This window comes from Megascapheus bottae, chromosome 3 (assembly GCF_031878675.1).
Source record: "Megascapheus bottae isolate mThoBot1 chromosome 3, mThoBot2.hap1, whole genome shotgun sequence".
In the NCBI taxonomy this organism is placed as follows: Eukaryota; Metazoa; Chordata; class Mammalia; order Rodentia; family Geomyidae; genus Megascapheus; species Megascapheus bottae.
The window spans coordinates 49,643,735-49,666,835 of NC_143511.1; the positions used below are offsets into that span (position 1 = coordinate 49,643,735).

The following is a 23,101-nucleotide window of genomic DNA, read 5'->3' on the forward strand; positions in this document are numbered from 1 at the left end:
AACTTTACAGTGAATTCAACCTGTAATCCAACAGAATCTTAAAAAAATTGAAATATAATCTCAGTAAAAAGATAGTTTTTAAAACTTGAGTAAATTAATTTTTATAAAAACCCAATTCATTTTCCATTTCAGTCTATTGTCAGTATAAACTGTCATAGGCTAGCAGCTTCTGTGACTCTCATTCTAAAAGTCTGTACCTCTGAGTCTTGCATCAATAAGTGTGATGCCTTCTTAGTGGGTCTCCAATATGAGCTGGTTTCTTTCTGAATTCTTTCATTCTGGTATCACTCATAGCTAGCATAGTGCCTAGTATAGCAATAAACCAACTAAATTAAAAGATAAAATCATCCCTACTGAATTGCAGCTCCTGTGCAGAAGGAGCAGGAGTGAGCCTTGTTCTTCCAACTTAGTCAAAAGTCCGCAGCAAACAGTACAGTTAATAATAGGTTGTAGGTTTAGCAGTCTACATTCTAATTCTTCAGTCTCCAAACCTAAAAGTAGAGGAAGATGGTTGCTATGGTCTGCATATTTATGTCTCCTTGCTTTTCTGTCTTATTCATATATTAAAAACTAACTTCCAAGAGGTAGAGTGAAAGTTGGGGAGGTTGCTCAGAGGTAGGGAGGTTGCTCAGAGGTGGACAGCTTGCTTAGTATACTTGAAATATGTCTCAGTGGCACAGTGCATACTTAGTGTGTATGAAGCCTTAAGTTGGATTCTCAACACCACAGGGAGGGGGAATTAAAAATAATGAAAGGCTTGGGGAGTCCATTTTTCTCTTCAGTCATGTGAGGACACACAGAGGTTGATTTAAACTGTCAGATGCAAAATCTGCTGGCTTTTTGTCTCAGTTTTCCAATCTGTATATCAGTGGGCAATATATGTCTATTCTTTATCATATTACTCAGTCTGTGTTTGGACTAAGACAGTGCCAAAAGTAGACTCTCCTCTCCATTATTCTTTCATTGGGCATTTCTCCATATAATTCTAAACTCAGATTTTCTACAAAAGCAGATTTTTTTTTTATTGAGAGAAAGGTGTCTAGATGTTCAAATTGTGGCTTTACTATTTAGGTGCATGATCTGGGCCAAACTGCCTTACAGTCTGTGCTTCAGGTTCTTCATTGTAAAATGTGATTAATAACTGTAGTTGTAAAGTAGGTTTGTGAATAATGAAACACTTAAAATAGTTCTGTTCACAGTGATACGTGCAATTGTAATTTTGACTAATCAGGGCATAGAAAAAATAGTCTAAAACAATACTGCATATATACCAAACTCCATAAGATCAAAAAGCAATTATAATTTTATCAAAATCCTTTCTCCCAAAGGATGAGAAATTGAATATATGAACAAGTTCAAAGTTAGAAAAATCCTAACATTATAGGTCTTTGGGGGAACTAGAGATGAACTATGGCATATAATTACTTTTCTGAATTTGAATATTAGGAACTAAATCCTTTCTCCAAATGAGAATAATTTCTTGTTTTGCATTCAAATGATCATGGATGCTTAGAAAAATACCAGGGCCAATGGTGTACAATAGAACTAATGAATTATAATCTCTAGAGATGGCAGCCAGGATTTTCTTTTTTAAAGGTGTCCAACATGCTTTTAAAGGTTCTTTAGGGGCTTAGAAACATCTGGGTAAGTCAGGTTCTTTAGAGTAACTTATCTAACTAAATAATTTCCATTTCTGTTATGCATTTCTCTCCTTTATAATCTCCTCCCACTCCACCACCTTTATTAGCTTTTGCTTCTTTAAGCCAGGTGTCCGCTACAGTTTCTCAGCCATTCATTGTCCTTTACCAGAGGAGAACTTCATGTTTATTAAGGACAATCATATAAAAATAACTTGGTCCAGTGCTCCCCTGATTAAATTAACCTGGGCCTTTCAGTGCAAGTGGATGTATAGCATAGCTGCAGTGCTGTGTGTTGGTTAAAGCAAGTAAGCTTCCTGCTTTACATTTTTTTTTTCTAGTGGGGGTGGGGTTGAACTCAGGGCTTGAGAGCACTGTCCTTGGTCTTTCTCAAGGCTAGAGCTCTACCACTTGAGCCACAGCACCACTTTGGGCTTTTTCTATGTATGTGGTACCGAGGAATCGAACCCGGGTCTTTGTGCAGGCCAGGCAAGCACTCTGCCACTAGGCCAGAGTGCCAACCCCTGCTTTATGTTTTCGAAAGGCGTAACATTATTGGTAATTCTTATCTTGTTTAATGAAATCTGTTGTACATCCTTAGGCTTCTTAGGGGAAGTTCCCAACAAGATCACTTGGGCTCGCTGCAGTGGCATCTCTTAAGTATATTCCTTCAGTCTGCTTTCACTGAGAGTTGCTTCTCCTTATCACCCCACCACAGCCACCTGAGTCCACAGTTGAAAAGTACCATCCTAACTGCAGGGCCAGCAAGTTTCCACCCAGCAGCACTACACGATCTTAGCGCAGGCGTACTAGCGGGTCTGGGCGAACCAGAGCCATAGGAGGCGGGGCAGGCCTCCGAGGTTTGCACCCATTGGTTGTCCCCTGAAGTCCCCGCCCCCAGTGTTGGAGGCGGCGGGGCGGGCCACGTCAGGGAGCGGACGCCGCGTTGAGCTTGTGGCAGAAGGGAGGTAAGCCACGCGGGTACTTGGGCTGCTGTCTCTCCGCTGCCGGATGCCCCTGGCCCGGGAGCCGCGGGGTCGTGCCCATCGGTGGCCCGGGTTCACGGGCGCTGAGGGCGACTGAGGCCCTGGGTCTGTGTTGTGAGACCCGGCGGTGGAGCCTGTGGCGGCCGGGCCGCGTCACAGAGTGGGGCCGCCGGGCCGGAGGAATCGGAGCCGCTGTGTCCCCAGCCCTGGCCTGGGCGGACCTGCCAGGAGAACCAGGCCCTCGGTGCTCGGAGAGCTCGGAGATGGCCCGGGGCAGAGCTGGCTGCGGCGTTACTCGGGGGCGTCTGGATTCGGCAGCCCGGTGGCGCGATCCTTGCTTCCCTTCCTTAGGCGGCCTCAGCTTTCCTCCTTCTTTACCTGGGTTCCCCGGTCAGGGGTCGTCCCCGGAATTCGGGCCGCCTTGGGCCTGGCCGGGGCCACTGTCACCTCCCCGCGACGGGACGCACAGGCAGATGGTGAAAGCTGTAATGAATGCAAAGGTTTCTGAGTCAGCAGAGCCTGTTTGTAGACTTTCTGTACACCAAGTTGTGAACAGAGCCAAAAAAAACTATATATATATATTTCCCCGGAAAAAGAATTTATAAGTACATGTATGTTTTGAAATGTCCTCAACAGCGAGGTGGAGATATGCAGAGACCTGAAGTTGTGTTGCAGCACACAACGTCGATTGTGGCCTCTGTTGGCCCCTTACTACTTCCATTCCTGAATTGGGAGGTTTTGAAATCAACAAAGTCATCCTGTCAATTATGCACTTCATTCAGTCATTCCTTGCAAATTTTGTTTTTTTTTTGAATAATTTCCTTGTGGTCAGGGTCTTGTTCCAGATGCTAAAATCTTCCCACCCACCCCTCCATTTAACCTGTCCATTTTAGTTGTCTGAATTTTGACAAGATTTGAGATGGTATTTTTTGTTGTTGGTTCAATTTCAATAGGTGGTTACAACCCAGGTCTTTTTTCTGGGACCTTATTCACCTTTCCTGGCTTTAATAAGTCTTAAAAGACTGTGGCCCTGAGAGCTGACTTTTCTAATAATATCACTAAAGACTGCAAGTCCCCTATCTCTAGGTGAGGAAATGCAACTAGAAGTATTCTGTAAGTTTGAGATGTTCAAGGAGAGGATGAGCATATGAGAACATAATTACTGTCCTATTGAGAACTATTTTAAAGCCACAGTAAGTATTTTATGATTATATATTTTGCTATTGCAGTGAGCACTGGATTTGTCTGAGCTGATTTATAGACTAGCAAGCAGGTGCATGGTTATAATTTTGATTGGCATCCACTTTCTGCAAAGCAAGCACTGTGACTTATTTTGAAATGTAAATGATCATGAGTTTAAAAAATATTAAATATTAAATGTAAAGATATGGCACAGAAACAATAATATGTTTAAGGAGGGCATTTTCAAAGCATTTGTGACCTGTTTGGATAGGTTACTAATGTCTAAAACCTCTCTCTTGATTATTATGGGGTTGATATTACCAATGTGTGGCTGCTAATCCAGTTTTTTTTTTTTAAACCATTTATCACTTTGACATTTACTGGATTTAATTTCCACATAGTTTTCTATGTGGAAATGGAAATTTTCCTTGGCCATACAAGATGACCATTTCATTTTTTCCAGGTATTTTAAATAATATTCATAGCTGAAATAATATTCATAGCTCATAATACTTTTTGGAATTGTGCAGAGTATATTAGTTGACTTGAATTGTTTATATCACTGTTAGGGATGTGAAAAATGTGAAATGTGTTAGAGAAGTATAGTTTAAAAAACTTCAGATTCAGAGATATGTAGTCTACATAAATAAGGTTGTGGAAGTAGAAGTCTATTAGTAGTAAATTAGAAGGCTGTTGCATATTCTGTTCCCCTCAAATGGAACAGTGTTTTTCTGAGCTTATAGAAGGGTTATTTGTCAATTTACTCTTATTAAATTATTGTAAGCAACAAAACTTTTTTTTTTTTTTTTGTGCCAGTCCTGGGCTTGCGCTCAGGGCCTGAGCCCTGTCCTTGGACTTTCTCAAGGCTAGAGCTCTACCACTTGAGCCTCAACATCACTTCTAGCTTTTTTCTATGTATGTGGTACTGAGGAATTGAACCAGGGTCTTCATGCATGCTAAGCAAGCACTCTACCACTAGGTCATACTCCCGGCCCAGCAACAAAACTTTTAAGCAATATGGAAGATCTTACCTATTTTTAGAATAGGTTGAAACAATTTTGTATATTGAATGGCTCATATACTTTAGTTCTCAAAAAGTTTTAGCCTAACATTTGAAGTAATAAAATGCTCTGTGACTTTTTTTTTCTTTTGCCAGCCCTGGGCTTGAGCTCAGTGCCTGAGCACTGTCCTTGGTCCTTGGACTTTTGCAAGGCCTGAGCTCTACCACTTGAGCCAGAGCACCACTTCCGGCTTTTTTCCAAGTATGTGATACCGAGGAATCGAACCTGGGTCTTCGTGCATGCTAGGCAAGCACTCTACCACTAGGCCAAACTTCTGCTCCTGCTTTGTGACTTTTTAATGGTTTATTAATTTATATTTGCTTTCATTTAATCGCCTTACTTTGATTAGACAGGTGCCCATGATTTTTGACAAATTTATTTCAAATTCTACATTATTGAAAATGCATTTAATACATTTTAACTACATAAGATACTGTACAATATTGGCTGTTTATTCATATGATCCTGTGGCTGACTTGAGAGCTGCTTCTTGTTACTATTGGAGCCCAGTTAGCCAAGATTGGCAAATGAATAAAATTCAACATTTGAAGTACAATTTTTTTTAAATATATATTGCTTTTGCACCATTTTAAAGTTGAAAAACCATTAAACTATTATAGTTTTGAGACTGTGTATTTTTTGAGAATTTTAACAGTTTTAACTTTAAAGTGTCTGTGGGACTGGTTATTATGGTATGTTCTGTAGTTCTAATTACATGGGTGAGATTGAAGCAAAAGGATGATCTGAGCTCAGCAGTCTGGATAATGTGAAACCTTGGCTCTTAAACAGAAAAACAGAAATAAAACTGTAATATTCCATTGTTTATAACTCATAACTTTCCTTCTCCCTCCCTCCTTCCTTCCTGCCTTCTTCCTTTTCTCCTTCTTTCTTTCTTGAGACAAGATTTAACTATATAGCAAACCTGTAACAGGCAAATTACTGTGTAGTTCAAGCTGTCCTTGAACTCATGGTCTTCCTGCCTTAGCTTCCTTAATATATATATACCACAATGCCCAATCTACATTCCTGATATTTCTTCAGAGAACTTCAGTAGAGCCAAGGACAGTAGATTTTGCTGTGTACATATGGTAGGAATCAATACATGGAGTTAAAAATGGCAGTACATGGCAAGAGAATGGTTGAAATGATAGAATATGAGATTTAGACTGGATGAGGATTGCCAGAAGGAGGCAGAATGACAGAAAATAATTGATTCAAAGAATTAAAGATTGGAATGGAATAAACACATTGATGTTTGTAGGTAAAAGAGAAAGCTTGGAAATTTTTCTAACCAAAGGTGAATACAGCTACCATCTTTTGCTTGTTTGAAACTTTATTTTGGACTTTGAAATTAGATTAGTGATATGCAGAGACTTTGGCAGAGAGCCAGCTGCTCTTAGCTTTGTATCTGATAATTGACAGCATCCTGTTGCAAAGTGTTTGGCAGGTTAGAAGCATTTTCAACTTCTGAAAATTTCAGTTTCCTACAGTTGTTGAGATTTAATTCCACTATAAATTGGGAATTACTTGTTAAGAGTTAAGAATTTAGGGTGCTGATGGGTTACAGGTTTTAGGTAGTAGATAAGGGTGGTTGAGACAGAAATGCTCAAGGATAACCTCACTGGACTATTGGCTAGATCATTCACCTAGTCATTGATACCAGACTCATCTAGACTTAGGGAGGAGGGAAGAGAGGTAGACTCTGATCTTGGTTTCTTAAGTTTTAGATGGCCAGCTAAGTAGGAGATAAGACACATGGACATCACACTCTTGGAACAGCAATGTTAAAGTAATCAGTATGAAAACATTCTTCTGGGCCTTGGATATTAAAAAATGGTGCATCTCTTATGCAGGCCATTGAAGAAAGAGAGTTCTTTTTTTGTGGGGGGAGGGGCTTGGACTGTGGGCCTGGGTGCTGTCCCTGAGCTCTTCAGTACAAGAGTACCACTCTACCCCAGGAGTCACAGCGCTACTTCTGGTTTATTTTTTTCCTAATGCTTAATTGGAGATAAGAGTCTCATGGGCTTTAATGCTGGGGCTGGCTTTGAACTGTAATTCTCAGATTTCAGCCTCCTGAGTTGCTAGATTACAGTGTGAGCCACCGTGCCTGGCCAAGAGTTCATTTTTAATTAAGCCTAGCAGCTAGGGGAATATCTATTGAAGGGATATAATGAAGCTTATTTGATGCTTTTCAAGTCCAAAAGGTTGGGAGGGAGGGAAGGGTATTGAGTGGAGAGGAAGAAGGTTCAGGTTCAGGGTAGTCTTATTTAAGTTTATGTATAACAGGGCATTCTGAAGCACATTCACTTAAATGTCTAAAAAGTAGTTTGGATCTCAAGTTTTGATAAAACCTTCTCTAGTCATTCTTTTATCTATCAAATCGTTGGTTAGTGTGCTGCCTCCTTCTCTTCCTTCTCCTCCTCCTTCCCCTTTCCATTCCCCTTTCCCTTCCCCTGTCCGCCCTCCCTCCCTCCCTTCTTTCTTCCATCCTTCCCTATCTATCTCCTCTGTCTTCCTCTCTGTCTCCTCTGCCTTCCTCTCTCTCCTTTTTTTTGGTGTGTGTGGGATGGGTGGATTCAGGGCCTGGGCACTGCCCCTGAGCACTCAACACTTGAGCCACAGCTCTTTTTCGTGCTTTTTGGTTGTTATTGGAGATTAGAGTCTCGTGGACTTGGACTTCCTTATTTGAGTAGGCTTTGAACTGCAATGATCATATCTCAGCCTTCTGAACAGCGAGAATTATAGCCACTCATAGTGGCTGACACTTAAAGTATTTTTAAATGGTGTGGGAGAGTAAGAACTTAGAAGGCTTAGAGGACTTAAAGGGACTGGAAATTGAGTGGGACCTGGGTAGATGATTGCAGCACTATCACTAGGTATCAGTTCAATGTATATCTGGATTCAGCTAAGCATATGAATGTGAACATTTATAGTGTGTAGTCATATTGGTTCCAGATAAAGTTGAACCCATGAAACTTGGACTGTGTACATGTAATACTGCTTTGCTGATAAGAACAAAAGTAAATTATACTTCATGGATGTGTGAGACATGTACGTCTATATTACTTAAAAAAAATGACCCACAAAAAAAAGATGACTAACTCATTTGGTTTTCTGCATCTCAGTATACTGCTGCTTCTTTCATTTATCTGAATCAAACCTTTGGAATAATTTCTAATCTTCTAACATTTTATATCTAGCTTATCAACAGTTTTTATTTTTTTTATTTATTTTTTTTATTTATTTTTTATTGTAATTAGTAAAAGGGTTACATGATATTTGCCAGATAGAAGGTGCATTAATTCACATACATTGATACCCTTTCACATGTCTTGGTACCCGTTTCCCTCCCCCTCAACAGTTTTTATTAAAGTATTTCTAAAGTACTACTCATCTTGAAACTTGATACTCTTTGATCAAATGGTGACCTGAGGTATAAGTGGAGACTATAGTTAATAATGTGTTGTATACTTGAAATTTACTGAATAGATCTCAAGTTTTCCAAACACACATACACACAGCTCCCCCCCCCCCATATAAAGAGATAGCTTATGCTAGGTTGACTGAAGTTATTTTATAATGTTTACATATATCAAAGATAACATTTATATCCTCACTAACAATCATGTGATCATCCATAACTCAATAAGCCTGAAAAAATATGAAGAACAAAAAAAATGAATCTGAAGTCTGAATTCTTTTCCCTATTGCTACTGCTACACTATCTTCCAAAATTACTTTTCTTGTATTATTGTAATAACAACCTCCTAACTGATGTCCCCTTTTCTTTTTCTTTTTTCCTTTTTTTTTTTTTTTTTGCCAGTCCTGGGCTTGAGCTCAGGGCCTGAGCACTGTCCTTGGACTTTCTCAAGGCTAGAGCTCTACCACTTGAGCCTCAGCACCACTTCTGGCTTTTTTCTATGTATGTGGTATCGAGGAATCGAACCCGGGTCTTCATGCATGCTAGGCAAGCACTTTAACCACTAGGCCAAACTCCCGGCCCTTCTTTTTCTTTTTGTGTAGCCTGTTGTACATACAAGCCACAATGATCTTTAAAAAATGTCAGTCAAAAGTCAGGTGAGGTGGTTCACGCCTGTAATCCTAGTTACTTAGGAAGCTGAGATCTGAGGATCAAGGTTCAAAGCCAGCCCGGACACAAAAGGCCTGAGGCTCTTATCTCCAGTTAACCTCTAGAAAATGGGAAGTGGTGCTTGGCTCAAGGGTAGGGTGGTAGCTTTGAGCTGAAGAGCTCTGGGACAGCGCCCAGGTCAAGTTCAAGCTCCATAACCCACCAAAAAAAAAAGAAGTCAAATATGCTATCTCTCTGTTACAACTGATCCATATCACTCAGGAACAGGTAAAGTCTCACAGCAAAGCCACTAGAGGAGATCTCTTGGCTGGGTCACTGCTTTATTGCATAGTCTCATTGCCCAACTGGTTGACTTCCTCCAACCACATTGTATCTCTTTCTTTTCTTTTCTTGCTTGCTTGCTTGTTTTTTTTGATCAGTCATGAGGCTAGAATTCAGGGTCTGGGGGCACTCCCGGTTCTTACTCAAGGCTAGTGCTCTACCACTTTGTGCCACAGCTCCACTTCTGATTTTTCTGGTGGTTAATTGGAGCTAAGAGTCTTTTTTTTTTGCCAGTCCTGGGCTTGGGCTCAGGGGCTGAGCACTGTCCCTGGATTTTTCTCAAGGGTAGGGCTCTACCACTTGAGCCACAGCACCACTTCTGGCTTTTTGCTATGTATGTGGTCCCGAGGAATCGAACCTGGGTCTTCGTGCATGCTAGGCAAGCACTCTACCACTAGGCCAAACTCCCTGCCCTCTAAGAGTCTTATAGATTTTCCTGCCCTGGCAGTTTGAACTTCGATCCTCAGATCTCAGCCCCCTGAGTAGCAAGGATTACATATGTGAGCCACCAGTGCCTGGCTTTTTATCTATTTTTCACAGTGGTGTCCTTTATCTTCCCTAAACTTATGAAACATGCTTATCCTTCCATGTCATAACCCTTCGTATTCTTTCTGTCTGAAATGCTCTTTTTTTAGGTGCCATATCAGAAAGGTCTTTATTTGACAGATACAAAACATGTTAGATCCTCCCTAAAATTTACTTATTGGTGACTGCAAATTTGAATTTCTAGATAATATTTATGCATTGGAAAATTAAAGTAGTATAAAATATTTATGCTTCAGTTTAACCAATTAAAATTGTATACCCTCTAGAACATGGCTAGCATATTTTATTAGAATGAGTGGAGGAAATTGAATGTACTGGAGGAACACTTAAAACTTTTTAGGGACAGCTGAATTAATATCTTGGCAATTTAGAATCAAAGTTAATTCTATTAGCTTATTCCTTTGGAACTCTGCAGGAGTAACTCAAAGGTGTGATTTTCTCATAAAATAGTTCTTAATAAGCAGTATAATTACATTAAGTGACACCTAAAAAGTATCTTGGTGCTAACATGAAACTGCCTTTTTAGACAGTGATAAAATATAGTTTGAAGTAAATAAATATGATCTCTATTTTATTGAGGTTAATAAAATTCATTTTATGTTTTTATTTGAAGAGAATTCTTTTTAATATAAAAGTAATGTATCAATTATGGAAAAGAAATGAAGAGAGCAAATGCAAGAGGAAGTTAGTAGTATATAAACTCCTGTCGTCTTATTATTCAGAAATTATCTTTAATATTTACTTTGTCATTTTTTCTTAATCTTGTGTGTGCTTATAGAAATCTTGCTTGTGTTAAGATTGTAGGAAAATATTTGTGTCACAAATATTGCTTTAAGTTATACATTAATATTTTATCTGTATATTTCATAGACTATATTTTAGATTAATCAGTGATTACTTTTACAGAAGCCATTCTTTGGCCTCCATTTTGCAGACCTTTTCTGTGAAATAGACATATGGTGGGTGGGGTCTGGAGAGATTCATGGGAGCCATGAGGGTTTTTACTTATTTCTGTAGTTTTTCTTCTTTTTTTTTTTTCCCTCCCCTGCCTCCCTCCCTCCCTCCCTCCCTCCCTCCCTCCCTCCCTCCCTCCCTCCCTCCCTCCCTCCCTCCCTCCCTCCCTTCCTTCCTTCCTTCCTTCCTTCCTTCCTTCCTTCCTTCCTTCCTTCCTTCCTGTTTGTTGTGGGGCTTAAACTCTGGGCCTGGGAGCTGTCCCTGAACTCTTCAACTCAAGACCAGCACGCTACTGCTTGAGCCACAGCCACTATTTCCTTTCTGTGGTAGTTTTTCTTCTTGAGCTTCTCTGACCTTCGAGGTTTTTGATGTAAGCTTGGAAGGAAGCTAGGTTGGGTACAATTTTACATCTATTGTTCTGATGTGAACTGAGAAATAGACTTTGAGAGTGAAATGGAACTCTTTGAACATCAATTCATTGTTAGTTGCTAGGCTATGGAGAGACTAGGGCTGTTTATTTAGTCATTTACTTCTGCTAGTATTATTCTCCTAGCTTAATGAAACTTTTAATATACTTGAAAATAGTATGTATTGTTAAAAATTTGTGCAAGATAAACTGTCATCAGTAGGTATATATTATTCCGTTACTTCTTTGTTTAAATAGAATTTTTAGGGCTGGGATAAATCTAATGGCAGAGTACATGCTTAGCATGTATGGAGTGCTGGGTTTAATTTCCAGCACTAACTTTCCCCCTCTCTGAAAGACCTCCCCCAAAGAAACTACAACAGAAACAAAATTCCCCACGAGAAACATAAATTAGCTTTATCTGACTGATACTCAACATTCTATACTCTATTGATAGAGCATCCGACATTTCATTCTTATAGCCTCTTGCAATCGTTGACTATACTGTTTTGTGGTAATGTAAAATAATTTACTAATGATTCAATGATTAGGAAGATAAGATCAGGATTTTTAAGCACTCCACAAACGAAAATAGTCATGGTAACTGTAATAGTAATGGTAACTGTAGAAGCTTAGTGAATGTTATTTATTTGGATAATTATATATTTAAAATGCCTTTTATCCCATTGGGAAATACATAAAGGTGAGGCTGTGAGTTTTTTAAGGGTTGTAACACATAGATTAAGAGCAGAGCTATAATAAATAATAGCTGACATCTGAGGCAATCATGTAAAACTTGCGATGTATTCAAGTAACAAAGACCCATTTTCCATCTTTATTAAGTACAGCTGAAAATACTGAAGGACGACTTGCAAACTTTGCACATTTTTTGAAATATTTTTAATATACCAAGATGAAAAACAATATAATAAGATCTCACTTAGGTGGATTGTGCTGATTTGGAGTTTGTACTTACCCAAATTCACCTTTGTGGTGCCAATATGAAAGCTTTTTGCTTATTTTTTAAAAAAAATGAAAGAAACTCAAAGCTGGGAGTAAAGAGTGTGCCTAAAATGAATGAATTATTTTCCAACCCTAAATATATTGGCAACTGAATTCATGGTTTACTGTATTAATTTGCAAATAAAGTTATTTAAATTTTACTTTTCTAGTCTAGTTCCTCTTAATTTATTTTGGCTTCTTGTGAATCAATCTTATTGGAAAAGATATAAATTCTCTTATTTCTATTTCTGACAGTTGATCTAGACATGAACACTAGAATCCTGACTTACTTGGAATCATTTTTTAAAAGTTTTTCAATCTATTCTATATTATTGTGCTAGATGTAGTTACTTCAGCAGCCATTTATTAACCACTTATCACGGGGTCAGGTCTTACTGTGCATGAAAAAGCCACAGAGACTCCAGAGATTAGAAAATGCAGGATAAAAATTCAGTGGCTTTGGCAAGAGGGGAGTCTTCCTACTTGAGCTACCTCTTCACTGGTTTTTAAGGTCTGAGCAGACATAGCTCCTAAACAAGTGGCTATTAGCTCTTCAAAATGTGAGAAGTCTTCCACATATTGAGGGGAGATTATAACCCTCCAAGAGCTGAAAGGGACATTAGGGACTGAGTGACTTTTGTTCGTTCTTTCTTTTTTCCCCATATATTTTTTTTATTGTAATTAGTAGAAGAGTTACATTATATTCACCAGATAGAAGGTGCATTATTTCACATACATTGATTGTTTGTTCTTTCTATACCATATACTCATATTTTCTTTGCTGGGAATAGGATGCCAAGTTGTAGTTCAAGCTGTTTTTGGGGGCAGCTACAGGAACTGAGAAAACATGCAGTAGCTTCCTCTTGATCTTCCGGCTTTTGGATATTGCCTTCTTGCTGAACATTCCATTGTTATTCCACCCACTATGTTTCTACAGTAGTAGATTTCTCTGTCCCATTGAACTTTGTTTTGAACACAACAAGATTACCTGCCAACCAAGCATTCCTTTTTGCCAATGTAGTCATCTATGTGTAGCAGTGTTTGAGAAGACATTCGGACAAATGATTGTTTTCAGGCTTGAACTCAGGGGCTGAAACGGTACCTGAGCCTTTGTGCTTAAGGTTAGCATTCTACCACTTGAAGCCACAGCTCCACTTCTGGTTTTTTTAGTGGTTCATTGGAGATGACAGTCTCACAGACTTTGCTGAACTGAGATCCTCAGATGTCAGCCTCCTAAATTGCCAGGATTACAGGGATTACAGCCATGAGCCACTGGCACCTGGTTTGAATATTTATCTTGTGGCCAGGAGGGATCACTACTACACTGTTGGTGGGAGTGCAAACTCATTCAACCACTATGGAAAGCAGTTTGGCAGTTCCTCAAAAGACTAAACATAGAGCTCCCCTATGACCCAGCAATTCCACTACTTGGCATTTACCCAATCGTCCAGAAACAAGGACATACTAAATCCACCAGCACAACAATGTTCATTGCAGCACTATTTACCATAGCAAAGATATGGAACCAACCCAGATGCCCCTCAGTTGATGAGTGGATCAACAAGATGTGGTATTTGTACACAATGGAATTCTATGGTGCTGTCAGAAAGAACGACATCACTGCATTTGTAAGGAAATGGAAAGACTTAGAAAAAATCATATTAAGTGAAGTAAGCCAGATTCAAAAGAGCATAGTCTCAATGGTCATAATCAATACTATGTGATTTTTCTATAGATTAAAAAAATCAGTAACATAACTACCTGTTTTATTATGGGAGTAAAATGAGTTAATTCTTGCAAAGTGTTCCTAATATTACCTGATCCCAAGTAAGAGCCACATATACAGGGCTTTAAATTCCTTTTTATTTATGGAAAAATTAACCCTACACACACACACACACACACACACACACACACACACACACACACTGTGAGCTGCAATGTACCCATTTCTTAACATTTGGATATTGTTTTTATTCATCATTTCCAGTCCTTTCCCTCGCCTGTTGACTGGAATATGTAATAGAAAGTCCCCAGTACCATGCCATCCATTATAAGTACTTCTGGTTGGAACATACAAATTTTAAGAATTAAGTAACTTTTAGAGAACTAGTGCATAAAATGAGTTTTTTGTTGTTTTTCTTTTTCTTCTCGTCCTGGTCTTGAACTCAGGTCCTGGGAGCTGTCCCTGTGCTTTTTCTCTCAAGTGCTCTATCACTTGAGCAAGAGCTCCACTTCCTGTCTTTTTTTTAAAAGTAGTTAATTGGGATAAAGGGTCTCAAACTTTTCTGCTCGAGTTCCAGCTTGGAACTATGAGTTGCTAGGACTACAGGTGTCAACTGTTGCTGCTTGGCTTTTGAGTCATTTCTTGAAGGGAGAAAATATAGATAAAATATCTATAGTGCACATTCTATGGTATTTTACTGATTTTAGTTAATAGAATGGTATATGATGTGGGAGTACATGTCTGTTCCAGTTATTCAGGAGAATCACTTTAGTCTGGGAGTTGGCAACCAGCCTGGGGAACCTTATCACAGAACAAAACAACAACTAACCAACAGTTACAAAACCAGAAGGGAAAAAAAAAACCCAACACAAATGGTGCTTGAGTTGTGAAGATGTAAATTTTGAAATCAGTGCTTTTGCTAATCAGCTTTCTATCTTGGTGACACAATAACTGAGTAAAACAACTTAAATAAGGAAAGGTTTATTTTAAGCTCCTGGTTCCAGAGGCTTCATTCCATGATCACTTGGCTATGTTCTTTCTGGGCCAGGGTTAGACATATAGTAGAATATAGCTGTTTACTTCATGGTAGTTGTTGTTGGTGGTGATGGGAGAGAGGAGGAGGCGTAGGAGGGGAGAGAGAGGGAGGGAGGGACAGAAGAAAGGAGGTTGGAGAATAGAAGGGAGAGTGGGAGAGAGAAGAGAGGAGAGGGAAGTGGAAAGGAGGGGAAGAGAGAAAGAGAGAGAGAGAAGAGAGAGAGAGACAGAGAGACAGAGACAGAGAGCGCACAAATAGTTCCCACCTAAAGTTTCAGTCGTCTCCCCATTGCCTATTAAATTATGGGCTCATAATTGAGCATCAGGGTTAATCCATTGATGAGACTGGCACTGTCAAAATTCCCTGTTTCTGAACAATACTCCATTGGAGACCCAGCTTCCAATACCTGAACTTTGGAGAACATTTCAGATCCAAACTATAGTAGGGCATGTTGCTTAACTGAAAATACTGTAAAGATAATTCTATATTGCCATAAAATTCTTTAAGTTGGGATATGTAGATGGGGAGGGGGAATGATGGATGAAGGACATTGATCAAAATGTATTCTATTCATGAACTTACATGTTGTACTGAAACCCCTTTGTGTTACTACTAATGATAATAAAATAAAATAAAAATATAGAATTTATTTTGTCTGTATGTGCTGGTCCTGGGGCTTGAAATCAGGGCCTGGGCTCCTGAACTTGTTTTGCCAAAGGCTAGCATTTGAGCCACAATACTATGTCTGGCCTTCTCTGGGTAGTTTATTGGAGAGTCTTAGTCCCTACTGGCTTTGAACCATGATCCTCAGATCTCAGCCTCAGTAGCAAGGAGTATAGATGTGAGCCACCAGTACATGGCATAAAAAAGATTTGTAAACATAAAATATATACTCATGACACTTTATTTAAGAATAAATGGAGAAAATATAGACAGTCTGGCATTATTCAATTGATGGCTTTTTCTCCTGGACAATCAGGTCTTAGAATTTCCTATCTTTGATCTTATTTTAGACTCCCATTTTAAAATCTATGAGTAAGTAGCATGTGGTATTAACTAAGAAGAAACTAAATTGTAAGGGCAGAAATTTGATTGCAATTTGATGTACTTTTAGTAAATTATGACCAATGAGATCATTACAGCCCACAGTGTCCTACATTTTTTTCAGTATTTGAATTATAGTTTGTAAGATTCCTGGGATATGATGCAGTGATGTGGAACATTCATTGATCATGCTTCGTGTTACTGATGGTCTAGTGGGAAGAAAACTGGCTGAAAGAAATTTCCCTTCTCACCTTAATCTCTAGCATGGCAATGTTTCTTTTTGGCAAGTTATTTATTCATTCCCTTTGTCTTTCCCCTCCATCTTTTTTTCTTTCCTCCCTCTCCTTCCTTCTTCTCTTCCTTTCATCCTCCCTCTTTCTTCCTCTTCTGATTCTCCCTTCCATTTCTTTCCTCCTTTCTTACTTCTTTTCCTCTCCCTCCTTTTCTTCCTTCCCTTTCTTAAATCCCTCCTCCATCTCCCTTCCTCATCTCTTCTTTCCCTCCCACCTTCACCTTCCTTCCTTCCCCTTCACTCTTTTCCTCACCCAACTTCCTCTCCCTTCATCTCTTTTTCCTTCTGTCTTCATTCCCTCTTTCCCTTACTTTCCTCCATGCCCTCTCTCTCTTCCTTCCTCCCTTCTTTTTCTTTTTTGGTGGGCCTTACTGTGTTGTCTAAGCTCTCTAGGAGCTGGGATTACACCTGGCTTGATTTGACTTTTCTTTTCTTTCTTCCTTTCTTTTTTTCTTTATTATGCCAGTCCTTGGGCTTGAATTCAGGGCCTGGGCACTGTCCTTCAGTTTTATCCAGGCTAGAGCTCTGTCTCTTGAGCTATAGCACCACTTCTGGCTTTTTCTTATGTATGTGGTACCAAGGAATTGAACCCTGGTCTTCATGCATGCTAGGCAAGCACTCTACCACTAGGCACAACTCCTTCCCTTGCTTTGACTTTTCTGACATTAAGTTTCTTCATTTCTACCATGAAAAAAAACGTTTGAAATGGAAATGATGTCAGCTCCATTGTACTAGTAACGAAGTACTAGTTGCTGAAACAAAGAAATAATAGAATTCTATATTTCAAATTAGTTAGAAGGTGATTTTTAAAAATATAATAGTTGGAATTCCCACTAAGGTGCTTGTTTGATTGACAAACAAGTGTTCTGGGGTATTATCTTCATATGCATAATTTAATCTGGATTATTATTGCAGAATTCAGTGTGGTTGAGGAGAGGAGGAAGCAGGCTGTAGTCTGGAATGGTGTATCAGTTTCAGACTTCACTAGAAAGAATTCAATCACAAGATTAAATATGACAAAATCATACTTGAGGCATAGTAATGTAATTCATCTAGTTAGGTAGTACTTTCATTAATTCAGAAGAAAAAAAAGATACTGGTGGATGCCTAGCATCTCTTTTTCATTATATATATTTGATTCCCCCCACCCTCAGTTTTTCCTTTTGTTGTTATTGTTGTGCTAGTCCTGGGGCTTGAACTTAGGACCTGGGTGCTGCCCCTGAGCTTTTTTGCTTAAGGTAGTTATTCTTGGTCAACTATAAAATATTGAATGGAAAATTCCCGAAACAGTTTTAAATTGTTCTGCATTCTGAGTAGCATGATGCTATAGCAGTCATCTTGGTTTATCCTGCTTAGGACGTGAAGCATAGCTTTGTCCAGTGTTTCCACACTGTATATTTTACATGCCCCATAAGCACACAATATCTGTCTTCAGGTTTAATATCACTGTGCTTGTGCATAGGAGGCTATCTGTAGTTTCAGGCATCCACTGGAATCTTAGAATGTGTTTCTTAAGGATATATTGGAATGACTTACGTGTTTAACACTCTTAGAATGATGAGTCCCTAGCTTAATATCTGTGAGGAAAAAAACCTAAGTAAATGTTATAATCTGTAATTACAATAGTTGATAAAATATTACAACAAAACTTTGCGTGTTTAAAATCGGCTTAGAGGGGGGTAGGGGGGAAGGGTAATGGGTACCAAGACATGTGAAAGGGTATCAATGTATGTGAATTAATGCACCTTCTATCTGGCAAATACCATGTAACCATTTTATTAATTACAATAAAAAATTAAAAAAAATCATGGACACTGATTTTTAGATTACATTATAGCTGGGCGCCAGTGGGTCACACTTATAATACTAGGTACACAGGAGGCTGAAATCTGAGGATGGCAGTTTAAAGCAAGCCTAGGCAGGAAAAGTCTGTGAGATTCTTATCTGCGGTTAATCATAAAACACCAGGAGTGGATCTGTGCAGTGCCCAGGCTCTGAGTTTAAGCCCTAGTACCAGCAAGAAAAAAAAAATTAAAGGATATTCTAGATAGTCTTAACTTCTACCTAGACTGTTGCTATTACTTTCCTGTGTGGTAATTTGGTAGTCAAGAGTGCTCAAATTCAAGTGTCCTTTTTAACCTTCAGGTCCATTGAGCCCTATACCTATACCCTGTTTGTGTGGTCAGTTAGTTACTCCTTTATGTTAGGTTTCCACAGTACTTATGAGTATAATTAGATAGATTTTTTTCTCTTTTTTTTCAGATTATTTTCTTAATCTGGAATTTGACATTAAATACTTCTTTGTACTTAATGTGATATATGGTACTTTTATATGGTGTATATTTTCATATCTTGCAGAAACTGAGAGGAAAAGTTGAAAGCTCAAAATGTTTTACCTATATGCTATTTTTAAACATTTATTATTTCTTGAGTGCAGGTGAGTGCAGTTATTTGCTTAAAAGTATTCTTATGGCACTGAAACACGTTGGCAGATAATATGATAATTGCTTATATTAACAAATGCTTTGATTCATGACAGTCTAAAGACCTCATTAAAAATTCTCTTTCTGGTTTAGGTGGACATAAAAGGCATAATGATAGGTTGAAAATAAATCTTTTAAAATCAAATATCCTTTTGTAATATGTGATTTATGGATCATATTAAGACTGATTTCCTTTTAGTAAGACTGCCATGATAAGCAATATATAAATTGCTTTTCTTTATTAAATGCCCAAAGGAAGTTGAGATTAAAAATAAAGTAGGACACATGCCATACCAAATGCTAAAGCAAGTCTGTGTATTCTTTTTTGATATTTCTTCAAAGAATTTGGTGTTTTTATACCTTGAAAGGCCAAGTGGTTGTCATTAACCTAAATAAAAGTCTGCAGCAGATGAAAGACACTTGTAATTTCTAGCCTAAGAACAGCAAATCAAGGATGATATCAAATTATATTGCAGTTTGGTAGTGGTTTTAAGAATCCTTAATGGCCATTTGTTAGGAAAGATAAAGTTACTAGATTAAAAAAATGTATTAATTCTTGGGGGGAGGGAAATGGGGACCAAGACATGAGAAAGGGTATCAATGTACATGAATTAATGTACCTTCTATCTGGCAAATATAATGTAACCCTTCTATTAATTACAATAAAAATATATGAAAAAATGTATTAATTCTCTATAAAGTATCACACTGAAATTAGGGCTGTCTTTTATAAGATGAGGTATTTGACATTTGTACTTAGGTTATTGTGATGAAAGCAGCACTCTGCTCGTAGTTGCCATTTTGTGAAGACAAAGTCATCTTTTTAATGTCTCATCTCTGGTAAAATTAACTACTGGCCTAAGTCATTAGCTATTTGCTCATCTGATTCTCAAAACCATGTAAGAATTCCAGAATTTTGGGCTTGAATCATTAAGGACCACTCACATTTTCTTCTGTAGTCCTATTACTCTTAACACTTAAGTAAATCTATTCTATGGCATATAGGTGACTGCTATTCTGGATGCTCTAAAGGCTGTCTTCTCTTGCGTTAGATTAGGTCGTCAGAAAGCATTGTGCTTGGATTCCATTAGCTATGACTCTTGGTGAATTACGTATTGCATTATACTTATGGCTTTATTCAGGGGTTGCTTAAAAACTAATACACAACTTTCTTTTGCTTAGCTCATTGAGAATATTGCCTGTGATATTCTGTATTTCAATGTTAAAGCATAGTTTCTGAATTTAAGGGCATGAAACCTTTGTTTTTATTGATAAATGGTATTTTTCCATTTTTAAATAACAAAAGAGGCATATAACTTACCTTATATATTTACCCAGGCTTCTCAGAAGCATTGGGCTAGAATTTAGATATTAACTGTAGTCATTATATCAAGAATTGTTACAGATTAATTTAAAAATTGTTACTATATATACCAAAGTTGGAAAACTATGGCCCACCTGACACCTATTTTTATAAATAGAATTTTATTGAAACACAGCTATGATCATTTCTACCTGTATTACCTATAGCTGCTTTTGGGCTACAATAGTATATTTAAGTAGTTGCTGTCTGGTACTTTGTAGAAAAAGATTTCTAATTCTCATGTTAATGTTCCCATGCTAGTGTGGGTCAGACCAAAGGTGATTATTGTTAGATGTAGCTAGTTGAGACAGGCTTAATAACTGTTTATTTAAGGATTGGTATTTAAATAGTAGGAACATAGAAAGAAGGTCATTCTTTGTGGGAGAGAAATTTATAAATAAATCCCTTATGAAAGAACAGATTTTGAGTATGCAGGAACCATTTTGTAAACTGTTTTAGCTAGGCTCAAATTATAGCAGCAAAATGAAGTTGAATGAGCTTGAAAACTGTACATCAGAATTTACATTTAATCTGACAGGCAATTGAAAACCCACTATGAATTTGTCACAAGGAAATGATGTGCTGGTGGAAATAGCAATTCAGGACCATTAATCAGACAGCCCTGTATGGAATGAACTCAAGCATGGTGAGCCCCAGGACTAAGCAGTTACTGGAGTAATTCTGGCATGAAGAATGAAGATGATGAGGCTACATAGAGAAAAGAGGAAAAAGATGCAACAGACTTTTTGACTGACTGGGCTTAGACAATGATGTGATGGAAACTATGGCAAGAGAACTAAGAAAAGATGGATTGAATTGTGGACAGTTTTTTTTTTTTTATCAGAGGAAATAACGTGTTTGTTTTTGACAGCGTCTGGTGCTTTAGAACTGCATAAGAGCAAGTGTGGAAGTGTTTGGAGATCTGGATTAAATGAAGCTGAGAGCTGAAGGAAAGTGTTTATGAAGGGAAGCAAGCACAAGGTTGAGAGCCTGGCAGTACCTCCATGAAAGTAAAACTCAGAAAGCAGAATGGACAGAGCTCTAGGACATGTTGGTAGAGCAATTTTTCCAGGTGTGTTTACTGGGAAAGAGTGATTATATAGACTCAAGCATTTCCATGATTGCATGAACAGATACATTTCGTAAACTGCAATGTTAAATATACATTTTGCTTTAGGTCTTTCTTAAGTTCTTTAGTGATTTATACCATTGTTAACATCTCCAATGAAAGCCTCTACAATTTTAGATTCAGCTCTTCAACTTTCTACCACATTCTCACTTGACTATCTCAAACTTAACTATTCAAAGTAGAATTTCTAGTCTTCCCCCAGAAATTTCCTTTCTTCCATCTCAATTGATAGCAATTTCCTTCATCATTTGGGCATAAAGGTGCCATGCTACAAGTAATATAGAGATTATTTCATTTACTGTGTAAAATACTCAAAGGAATTGAGATTAGAAGTAAAGTTGCTGGGCCGGGAGTTTGGCCTAGTGGTTAAAGTGCTTGCCAAGCATGCACGAAGATCCGGGTTCGATTCCTCGGTACCACATACATAGAAAAAAGCTGGAAGTGGTGCTGAGGCTCAAGTGGTAGAGCTCTAGCCTTGAGAAAGTCCAAGGACAGTGCTCAGGCCCTGAGCCCACGCCCAGGACTGGCAAAAAAAAAAAAAAAAAGGAAATAAAGTTGCTTTGGTTAAAAATCTTGGCTTTATCCTTAACTTGTCTGTATTGTCACTGAGTTTATATAGGTTATTCCTTTCAAATATATCTAAAATCTAGTGACTTCTATGTTGTTGCTTTGTTTTGTGACGGTCTTGCTATGTAGCCTAAAGTGGCCTTAAACTTGTGATCCTCCTATCTCAGCTAGTGCTAAGTGCTAGTATTACAGGTATATGTCACCATGCCCAGCTTTCTGATGACTTCTTATCTCAATGGAGTAAATATCCTCAGCAAATCCTCCTTGCATTCAGTCCTTGTGCTTTACAAGGCTTTTTATGATGTAGATTCTCATTGACTCTGACTTGATTTGCTATACTTTGTGCTCATCTCTTTATTCTCTCTACAACAGATGTCAAATAATTCCTTGCCTTAATTAAGGCGTTTGCTTCTCCTATTTTCTGTTTCTGTTTCTTCTAGGTATGTTAGACTTTTTCTTCTGGATATGGATTTTTTTTTTCCCTCTCTTTGAATTCTGTTTATATTCTGATCTGCTCTGTCCACCTTAAGACCCAGTGTCCCTATTTTTCATTCTTTCTACTTTGCTTTGTTTAAAAAAATTCCTTACCACTTATTGCTTTCTAATATGTGACAATGATAAAAATTATTTTTGTCTTTTCTTACTAGTCTGTAGCCAGCCTGCCTGCCTTCCTTTGTTCTCCCTACCCCCCTTTCTTTCTTTCTTTGGCTTGAACTCACGAACTGAGTACTGTCCTTGGACTTTTTTCCACCAGGCTAGCACTCTGCAACTTGAGCCACAGCACCACTTCCAGCTTTTTTTTTGGCAAGTTGTGGGGCTTGAACTCAGGGCCTGAGCACTGTCCACTCTACCACTTTGTGCTACTAGCACTGGCTTTAAATGACAAAGCTCAGGGACAGTTCCCAGGTCCTGAGTTTAAGCACTACAGCTGACAAGTATAGTGTGTGTGTGTGTGTGTGTGTGTGTGTGTGTGTGTGTGTGTGTGTGTATGAGAACCTTCTTATCTGATATATTGTATGTATGTTTATTTGTTTATTTGAAATTGGATAGGGAAAGGGGAAAACAAAATGAGGGGAGAGGGTAAGGGGAGGGAAATGGGGACAAAAACATGAGAAAGGGTAGCAATGTTTGTGAAGAAATGCACTTTCTATCTGGCAAATATAATGTAATCCTTCTATTAATTATAATAAAAAATATATATTTTTTTGCCAGTCCTGGGCTTGAGCTCAGGGCCTGAGCCCTGTCCTTGGACTTTCTCAAGGCTAGAGCTCTACCA

At 38.3% G+C, this 23,101-nt stretch overlaps 1 protein-coding gene across 1 annotated transcript in view; it reads left to right on the forward strand.

The window, feature by feature from the left end:
- Positions 1–2,533: 2,533 nt before the first annotated feature.
- The window catches only part of Focad (focadhesin), a 250,753-nt gene continuing 230,185 nt past the window's right edge, over positions 2,534–23,101 (forward strand). Inside the window, exon 1 of the mRNA XM_090330054.1 lies at positions 2,534–2,605. The gene's annotated coding sequence lies outside the window, so the exon portion shown is untranslated. The remainder of the gene's footprint in view (positions 2,606–23,101) is intronic.